This window comes from Schistocerca gregaria, chromosome X (genome assembly GCF_023897955.1).
Source record: "Schistocerca gregaria isolate iqSchGreg1 chromosome X, iqSchGreg1.2, whole genome shotgun sequence".
NCBI lineage: Eukaryota > Metazoa > Arthropoda > Insecta > Orthoptera > Acrididae > Schistocerca > Schistocerca gregaria.
This window is the reverse complement of record NC_064931.1, coordinates 279,999,626-280,008,057: the sequence shown is the minus strand read 5'-3', so window position 1 is coordinate 280,008,057 and position 8,432 is coordinate 279,999,626.

The following is an 8,432-nucleotide window of genomic DNA, read 5'->3' as shown; positions in this document are numbered from 1 at the left end:
GAGGCGTACTGAAGCAAAAATCTGACTCAGGTATACCATCACCAGCCTGTCCTGCCCAGAGGTTCAGAATCTGCCGCGGCCACCACCACCCGCCTCCCGTGGGTACAGTAGCTACCCTCACCCATGACAAAACATTGTCACCACTGGCTACCTTCATGTTCTGCACATACTGTTCACCTCCACCAGAGAACCACATACCCACATCTAGTCCACACTTTTACGCAGTTGAATTAAATAATCGATATTTAGGGAACTGGATTAGAAAAACAGACACCGTAAAAATTAGACGAGTTTTGCTGTTTTGTAAGCAAGGGAATTGATGATAGTTGAACGAGAGTGGATATAAAACTGCAGACTATCATCAGCAACAAAAGTATTTGAGGAAAAGAGGAATTTATTAACATCTAGTATAAATGTAGGTTTTAAGTGGCGTTTTAAGAAGACATTTGACTGGAACGCAGCATTATAAGGATGTGAAATGTAGACGATAAGAAGTTAAACGTGAATAGAATTCAATCTTTTGAAACGTGTAGCTACATGAGAGTAATGAAGATCAGATGAATGGATATAGTAATTAATGAGAATGCAGCGTACAGAATAGGAGAAAAAAGAAATTTATGGCCCAACTCGACCAACGGAAGGCATACGTTGATAGGACACATCCTGCGGTATAAAGGAATAGTCATTTTGATAATGAAGGGCAGAGTGGAAGTAAAAATTGTAGAAGCAGATCTAGGGATGTCTGCAGTGAGCATTCATTTCCTGTACGTCCTGTATGTTTAGACGTTCACTGTACTGAAACTTCTTACAGATTAAAACTGCTGGGGATACTATGCCACATATCTGTGCTGGAGAACCTTTGTGTATATGCGAATACAGGGGATATACACTCCTGGAAATTGAAATAAGAACACCGTGAATTCATTGTCCCATTAAGGGGAAACTTTATTGACACATTCCTGGGGTCAGATACATCACACGATCACACTGACAGAACCACAGGCACATAGACACAGGCAACAGAGCATGCACAATGTCGGCACTAGTACAGTGTATATCCACCTTTCGCAGCAATGCAGGCTGCTATTCTCCCATGGAGACGATCGTAGAGATGCTGGATGTAGTCCTGTGGAACGGCTTGCCATGCCATTTCCACCTGGCGCCTCAGTTGGACCAGCGTTCGTGCTGGACGTGCAGACCGCGTGAGACGACGCATCATCCAATCCCAAACATGCTCAATGGGGGACAGATCCGGAGATCTTGCTGGCTAGGGTAGTTGACTTACACCTTCTGGAGCACGGTGGGTGGCACGGGATACATGCGGACGTGCATTGTCCTGTTGGAACAGCAAGTTCCCTTGCCGGTCTAGGAATGGTAGAACGATGGATTCGATGACGGTTTGGATGTACCGTGCCCTATTCAGTGTTCCCTCGACGATCACCAGAGGTGTACGGCCAGTGTAGGAGATCGCTCCCCACACCATGATGCCGGGTGTTGGCCCTGTGTGCCTCGGTCGTATGCAGTCCTGATTGTGGCGCTCACCTGCACGGCGCCAAACACGCATACGACCATCATTGGCACCAAGGCAGAAGCGACTCTCATCGCTGAAGACGACACGTCTCCAGTCGTCCCTCCATTCACGCCTGTCGCGACACCACTGGAGGCGGGCTGCACGATGTTGGGGCGTGAGCGGAAGACGTCCTAACGGTGTGCGGGACCGTAGCCCAGCTTCATGGAGACGGTTGCGAATGGTCCTCGCCGATACCCCAGTAGCAACAGTGTCCCTAATTTGCTGGGAAGTGGCGGTGCGGTCCCCTACGGCACTGCGTAGGATCCTACGGTCTTGGCGTGCATCCGTGCGTCGCTGCGGTCCGGTCCCAGGTCGACGGGCACGTGCACCTTCCGCCGACCACTGGCGACAACATCGATGTACTGTGGAGACCTCACGCCCCACGTGTTGAGCAATTCGGCGGTACGTCCACCCGGCCTCCCGCATGCCCACTATACGCTCTCGCTCAAAGTCCGTCAACTGCACATACGGTTCACGTCCACGCTGTCGCGGCATGCTACCAGTGTTAAAGACTGCGATGGAGCTCCGTATGCCACGGCAAACTGGCTGACACTGACGGCGGCGGTGCACAAATGCTGCGCAGCTAGCGCCATTCGACGGCCAACACCGCGGTTCCTGGTGTGTCCGCTGTGCCGTGCATGTGATCTTTGCTTGTACAGCCCTCTCGCAGTGTCCGGAGCAAGTATGGTGGGTCTGATACACCGGTGTCAATGTGTTCTTTTTTCCATTTCCAGGAGTGTATATTCATATTTCAAGAAGGTGAAGTGGCTCGACGACAAACACTTGTGCATATCCTGTCGATAAAGTAAATTCATGTTAGAAGGTATGGGTCCATGTTCTAGTCACGAATTAGCAGTTGCCTGTCCCCTTTCATGAGAGGGAGCTTTGTTTGATCTTGAGAGTATATGGAGATGAGCTACTGTAGATTAATATTCTTATAATTAACAACTCAGCCAATGCAATTATTTACTTTCGTGGGAAGAAGAATGAAAAATAATAACAACAACAAAATCACAGTAAGTGAAATAAATAGGATTTACAAATTTTTGAACACATTTATGTGGTCATATAGCCGGTTTCTGGCTTTGGAAGATAGCTGTGAACAAATAATTTGGCTAATGCGTAAAAACATGCATGAAAAACATTTTTATAATCAAAAACTTCCTGTCTTCTCAGATTTTGCGGCAACAAATAACTGCATTACTATTAACTCGTAGGAAATTTTGGCGATGTCTGGTTCTTTAACTGTACTACCGTTCAGTCGTTAAGCAATATAAAGAAATAAAACCATATTCCACGAACAGGATCTTAGAGAAATAGCTAAAAAATTGAAGATTTTTGGCGTAGCAGGGCTTCGAAACCTTTTCAGCAGAAAGATGAGAACCTGAAGGGGCATATTTCAAGAAAAGTAACAAATCCGGAAAACCTTTTACACAGCAACAAAATAGTTTACGGAGCATAGGGCTACCTGCAGCTGTCACATATTCTTTTTATTATCATTACTTTTACTACATTCGTTCGCTAAGATAGATGTCTTCATATTAGATAGCTGACTTTTTAAGAGTTTCCTTCCGTTCTGTGAGGGTACTTACAGTACACCGCACGTCACTTCCCCAACCCCTTAACCTCCGGCTCAACAATGTGTGAGTCACTTCCGCTTTCAAACTTCGTACCTGGAATTGTTCGATTTCGCTCCTGTAAGAATAATTTTGTGTAAGTGAGGCTTTGTCAAATGTATTATCGAAGTTAGTTCTTTAATAAATTTGTAACCTTTCATACGAAAAAGAACTTGTGCTTTTGATTTCGCCTTTTTTTCCGACCGCAACGTTTCTCGTTCTATTTGGTAAAATATCTGACGTTTTGCACGAGGTAAGATAACGTCTTAGTCTCGAAACGAATAACTTACCTTATCATAGTCCATTGTGGTCGTTGTCAAATCTCACCATCAATCAAGCACGCATCCCTGATTTACAGATGTGTTGCTTTAATTGTGCTCATCTTGGATATTATCGTCATATTTCTGAGTGCCACGTACGTATGTGTACAGAGACTAATGTATTATTGAAGAAAATTCACGGAGGAGACCTCAAGTCGATCCGGCTGCATACAGGAGTGCCTCCATCTCCATGTTTACTATGTGCACGATATATTGTACATTAATGTGTGGTGGGCTGTCTACGAGTCATATTTAATTAGCGGACGTCGCGAACACAACAAGGTGACTTTAGAATTTCCGGGACTACGTGGGGCACTGCGTGTATTCATGACACACATCTGTAAACAACTAGAGTCCAACAACTCCCAAAAGTTGAACATGTATTCCTCTCTTATTAGAACTGTTCAAATGGCTCTGAGCACTATGCGACTTAACTTCTGAGGTCATCAGTCGCCTTACTTAGAACTAATTACACCTAACTAACCTAAGGACATCACACACAGACATGTCCGAGGCTGGATTCGAACCTGCTATATTAGAACTGTTATTTGAGCGTTTCTATATATTTTAAAGGGCCACAATGGCACCCATTCTGCACTGCACTTAAATTCCATCACCATATAATCTCAGAAAGACTCTCTTATTTCCTTGAAGATACTCACCTGTGATTCCACGTCCACTGATTATTGAGCAGAATAATCCCATGATATGCACAGCGTAATTCTCTCGAATTAAGATAACCCTCACAGAGCTCCTAACAGTTCCCTCTGCAAGCCACATCCCTAAAATCATTTCTGTTCTCGCATCCAACTTACACTATGTCCGTCAAATTCACATTACATACGCCTAGTTACACGAAACCGGTTGTTAAAGGTACAGTTAACCAACAGCAAGGTCAACGTCAATGTCTTCAACAATGAAATGAACATCATGTTGGTCACCACTGAAGTCATCTTCACCACATTATGATCATCTATTTCTAATTCTGTTAGGCACATCGCAGCATATTTTAATGATTTAATACTTATTTTTAATTAGAGTGATGTGTGTGGCTGCAGAACTGCTACTTGGTGTGTGGTTGTCTGCCATGTTCAAATGAAAGAAAATACTGTGGAATAATGGAGATACACAACATATTGCCTAGTGCTCTCTTTTCTGTGTATTCTTCGATACACAAATTTACGTGACACAATTATAATAAGTACTTATATTGTTCGTTTAGGATGTAAAGACTCTAGTACCGTAAAAATAAAAAATAAACTATTTTGCAAAAATCTTCTTTTTCAAGGATATATGGGAAGCTTGTCACCGCCAAGCGGCCCCTTTATATATTCGCACTCATACATTTGTAACTGAAAAAAAGGAACTTGATGGAAAGGAAACAAATGAGCTAATATAGAAATCAAAACTAGCTAAACATCGCGAAAATTCCTGGTAAGGTAAGTCTAAACACTATGGTGATAATAAAGTTGATTATCTTTTCTGAAAGAATGCTATATACTTCTAACTGTAGCTCTCTAACAGAAACTAAATTACACTGAAATTTATACAAGTAAAAATTTGTCTGTTTTTAAAACCAATGTTCATAAGTCCGAATAATTGGAAAATTTAGGAAAACGTGAAAGTACTTCTTCCTATGGGATTTTTGTACCAACTCAAGACCATAACTAGCAATTCTATCGGTGAATATTCTTAATTCAAGTTTGTTTTGTCTGTAATGTTCCTGGAAAAGCTTTCAGGACAAAAAAATCGTGATGGTTAAAAGGGAAGTCGGAAAATTCGGACAAAGTACAAGAATATTAATTTATGTATGCAATCTGGATCACAGTTGACGATAGGAAAAACGCATTTGGTTGATTATCTTTTTGTTTTGTTTGCTATGCTCCTGGGATGGAAATAACTCAAATGAATGTTTTCAGTTGAAAGGTAAAAAAAATTCTGGAAGATCTGCAGAAAAATTTGGAGAAACGCATTCAAGCCTAAGATAAAATTAAGTTTGTTTTTGCTTTTGTGTTGTATCGTGATCTATTGGACCAATGCAGTTATTTTATTTCTATTACAATTCCAATTTATTTCGTATTACGAGCGGAAATGTCGTTTAACAGCTAAGTTTCAAATTGTGAATCACACCCATCGGTTATACAGCGACGAAAAATTAATTCTGTTATTTATTTTCAGTTGAGATGCGATTGTCTTGTAAATTAATCGTAATCGTTCCATGAAATAAATAATGTTCCCACGTTTAATCTCAAACAAATTTACGGATTTACCTACGAACTACTGTGAGTTTTGAAGTGACAAACGGTTATACAGTAACAACAAAGTGAATAAATTGTCTCTTTTTAGTTGAACTGTGATTATTCGTATCGCTCACTGTGTCGCAACCGACACAGTTCAATTGGACTGACACAATGTAATCGAAATGCAACGCTGTTAATGAGACGGGACAACTTAGATCGTAGAACTCGCAATGCTATAAACCAACCGAATTTTCCATCTTATGGAATTGCAGAGCAACGCGAAGAGCGAAATGATGTTAAACGGGATCGATTATCACAAACATGTCCAGCGCGTATACAAGAAGAAAGGGAAAATGCAAACGAATTTGAGTAATAGTACAAGAAGACAAACAAATTTTTTCATTGAATACTCACCAAGCTACGTTCCGTTACAGCATAACACTTGATTATAGTGCACAATAATCCGTTGCTATTGGATCGATGATCGTTGTATGATCGCAATATAATACGGAAACGAAATACGTGGATTGTGTTGCGCAAATGGCAATGTCAGATTTGCGCCATTGGTCCCGCCACCAGAGGCATTGTGCTCATTTTTGTGTGGAACAGTAACAGATCCCATACATTTCCTAGCATAAATCCTAAATTACAACAGATGCTTCCAAATGAGTTCATATGGAGCAACAAACGTGGTTAGGAACAATTTCATGTCATTTTTCAAGTTGCCTACAACACACTCACCTTTCAAACTATTCGACACTTCCACACAACATGATTGTTCGGCGACAACATTATTTTAGTCATTGTATTATGAAAATTATCATTATTATATACATTTACCATTACAGATTCAAGGTCAAATAAAGATCGAGAAGGTTCGCTATTGCCTCTGCCAGATGAAGACTAAAATTCTGTAGATTTAATTCATAGGCAGGTCACACATGAAGTAGATCAGCGTTGTGTAGACAACATTTCAGTGAAAGGCTAGTTATGCAGCTACCGCAAACTTCTTTTCATCAACACAATAAACTGGTTGCACTGTTCAAAACCGCACTGGTGGCATAGTGTCTGACATACGAAGTTGTAATAGAGCCGATAAGCTACTTGCGGGAGTACAAGATAAACGTTTCAATGCACCGAGAATTGATAAAGCCGCCATTTTCGTCGTTGGTGAAAATTTATAATCCCGTAACATCGTTCTACATCGGCAGAAAGATCAGCTACAGCGTGTTTACGAAACTCACCGATCGTAGGCTGCGTTACACAGTATCCCATAATATTTTAGAAAGGTGGAGGAAGTTATCATTTCTCGATCATGATGACAAATACGCTTACAGGCGAACAGCAAATCTATGTTTCTTGTAATAAGATTAATTCATTTCGTTGACCCAAAAATTCACTTACAGGCGCTGAAACGAAAAGAACATCAGTTCAATGAACTGTTATTCATGTCGACTGGTAGTTCGTGAAAATGAGAACAATCAAATCTTGAAGTATCGACGTCTATTTCACCAACAAGCCGTTGATATGTACTTGTACATCAAAGCTGAAACAGAGCGACTGACCTTTTATAAGATTGAACTAAACAATTCTCCGTTTCGAGAAGTATAATAACCTTCGAGATGCCTTCAACGCTGACGGAAAAGCACAAAATGTCTGCCAAATGACGATTCTCTCAGCAACGTTCGTCGTGAGTCCGGACATATGCGTGAATACGCTCGATATACCATTACGGCACACCAGATTTGTTCATTACGTTCACGTACAACGCGCAGTGGACAGAGACTCGACAACAGTTATTCCCATCGATCGCCATGACATCACTGCGAGAGTTTTCAAACAAAACGTGAAATCACAGATAGATTGCATTATGAAGGATTCGTTGTTCGGTGAGACAAGCTGATGGATGTATTCCGCGGCTTGCCACACACACACATATCCTCATTTGTCTGATTGAGACGATAAAACCCAATGAAATCGATAATGCCATATCAGCGGAAATTCACGATGAAGAAGAAGATCCATCATAGCTTGAGGCTATTAGTAAGAACGTAATTTATGGCGCCTGTGGAACATTAAATAACATTCCTCCACGTGTGGTCGACGGGGATGGTTAGAAGCGTTATCCACGGGTTTCAGTAGCAGAAAAAAATTACGAGAAATGACGGTTATCCACTGTATCGTCCCGGATCGACGGCTGATTCGGACAATGAAAGATCAACAACTGTTAAAGTGAATGAACAGGACATTGAAATTGACAATCGTTTGATTGTTCCGTATTCGCCATTGTTCTCGAAGACATATAAAACGGACATCGAATTATGCCATTCCGTGAAATCCATCAAATACACCTGCAAACATGTGACCATTTTCTCATTCGCCATGCGTAGAAAACATCCCACTGCTGTTCGCTTCGCTGTACTTCTAGAGAGTGGATAAAGTATATACTTGACTGTGGAGAACGTATTATACGAGCTGATCAGCCGCCATGCACAACACTGACCAGTTCTTTTGAAATATGCCAGGATGGTGACTTCGCCCGAACGTTGTTCTTTCCCGAAATGCAAAACTATTGTACTTGCAATCCACCGTCAAAGAAGTTTCAACGAAGGAATCAAGGTAATCCATTTCCAGGTTACCCAAATTTATTTTCCAGCGATGCGTTAGATTACATTTACATAGTCTA